Genomic DNA, 2,650 nt, shown 5'->3' with positions numbered 1-2,650 from the left:
GCGATCCAATTTTTTTTTTAATTATGGACTTGTTTTAGTGTTTAACGAATCATGGAATACCAACGGACTTTTTTTAGGCTATTTGCACACTTTTCGTTATTAATATGCAGTTTTCTAAAATTCATATAAAATAGATGGATGATCCAAATGAGACGATTCCAAAACTAATATACTCGTGTGCTACCAACCTACAATTTTGATTTAGAAAATAAAATCTGGATTGGTCTCTGAGAAGGGTCAAAACTGCTCACAAAATGCATAAAGTGAATTTTTCTTTTTACAAATTTCAGTCATGCACCTGCCATAAAGCTATTAGTTGTTAAATCGTCGCTGACATAAAGCTTACAAGATTCGTCCTGAAACCCTGACCCATAACCGTACCAATGTACTATCGCCCCCCTTTTGCCTCGACTTTGGTGACTCTATCCTCAGAGGCGATCCAATTTTTTATTTATTTTTGACATTATTTTGCAAAAAAATATAAGCTTCTTTGTTGGTGTCAAATGTTCCTATAAAATGGGTTGTTGCTAGAGGACATATTACTGGCTACGTTTTCCTGTTTTCTTTCTGTACGTATGGACGGAAGCTTATCCAGTTGTAATTTTAAAGTTCCAACAATGAATGAGGAGTGGGAGAGGCTTGGAGAAGAATGGTGGAGAAGTCAACTACCTAAAAAGATGCCCGATGATGTGAGAGATGCTATCAAGGAGTACGAACTTAAATTGGATATACTACAGCAAAAACGTGCGGACCTTGGTTCAAAAAAGAAGAAGATTGAACATGAGATGAACGAGCGGACGAGATGGATTGTTGATGCAAAACAACAGATTAAGCAACAACAGTGTTGGATTGCTGATACACGAAAGAAAATCAAAGAGGCGGAAAACCTGAACCACGAGGCATGGTTCAAGCTTGCATGCGGGGAGACTGGAAGACACATTAGGTGGAATGAAGAGGACATTGAAAAAAAGACGAAAGCAATAGAAAGAATTAAGGAACTCTATCTGCATGACAAAATTTAGTATTATCGGGTAAAAACCTTATTGTTGTCAAAGTTACTGGTTCGATCTTTTAAAATGTATTGTACTGAAAGTATGATGATGTGACAAGTCCCCTTACGTTTTCCCTATAAATAGCCTTGTTTTCCATTACAAACCCACTCCACCATCATTTGTTCATTGTCTCTCAACTCAGAAGAAAATAAAATGGTGAGGCATTGCAACTGTGGCGCTGATGCAATCATCAGAACGTCATGGACCGACCACAACCCAGGCCGTCGATTCTTTTGTTGTTCTTTACCTGTGAGTTTTTACGTATATATGACCTTCATATATACGCAACAATTAGTTTTTTAATATATATAAATCTGTATTCCTTATTTTTTTTGTAGGGACGAAACTGTGGAATTATTGATTAGCTTGATCCACCCATGTGTCCACGATCCGTGCTAATTATTCCAGGGTTATTGAGGTCGAAAAATAATCTTGAAGCGTCACTATTTGAAGCTGTTTTACAACTTCGCCGGGTAAGGACGATGTTGGTGATAAGTTGGATATCTTTTTTTGTGATTGTGATGGTGTTGTTCATCAAGGCGATTGTAGGATAATTGTCATTTACGCTTTCTTATTATCGAAAAACATTTCATAAAATAGTGCAAACAATGTCATTTACAAGGAATAAATTTATTATTTGGATTAAGCAAAACGCGTTGAATACATTATCCATGTCATACGTTGACGAAACATCATCGCCTGAACGTCGGTAGGTGATACGTACTAAGTATTTAGAACGTAAAGTACCTTTTTATTCTCTTTTAGATAGGTTATTTTACTTTTATATCCCAACTTTGAGTCATTTTATCTTTTTTCTCTATTTTTAAGCTGAAGTGAATGTTGAACATGTGTTTAGTGGATTTTGGTCTAAATTGATCTTGTTTTGGACAGATTGGAGCAAGCGGATGCTATGGAAATGTGGTAGCAAGACCTGATGACTGACAGGAAGATGGAAGAGACTTGGAGTAGTTGACATGACCTTGGGATGACCTTTGAAAGCTTTCTAAACCTTTGTTTAGCTGTATTTTGAACTGATTAGTTGATGTTTAACAAGACTTATATTAGTTCCTTTCTAATTAGTAGTTTGTAATATGTACTTTTTAGTTGCTTTTGAACTAGGAAGGGGTGAAAAGACTATTTTGCCCCCACATAATCCTTAGTATAAATAGGGGTTGTTGGGAGGAGTTTAGACACACCTCAACACCCAACTTTCACCACCTTCCTTCTTTCTCTCTATCTTTTGTTCTCTCTTCAAGTAGTTTGCATGCTACTTGAAGAACAAATCTTAATATTATAAATCTTTTGGCATTTCTAGTTCCATTTACTTGCTTTATTTAATCGCTTTATTTATATTATCGTTATTTATATTTCGTCTTTAATTTCTTTACGCTTACTTGCATTTTATTTCCGTCATTTATTTATTACGCTTTCCGCGTCTTTATTATTCCGTTATTTATATTCCGTCATTTACTTTCCGCATTTATATTATGTATTTATTTACCACAATTTATATTTATTTACTTTTCGTCATGAGTAGCTAATTTTATTAGCTCAGGTGTATGACGAAAAGGGTGAGTTTTTAAACCAAAATATAGTCG

Source organism: Cynara cardunculus, assembly GCF_001531365.2.
Source record: "Cynara cardunculus var. scolymus isolate 2C chromosome LG 11, CcrdV1, whole genome shotgun sequence".
NCBI classification, from domain to species: Eukaryota; Viridiplantae; Streptophyta; class Magnoliopsida; order Asterales; family Asteraceae; genus Cynara; species Cynara cardunculus.
This window is presented reverse-complemented; position numbering follows the sequence as displayed.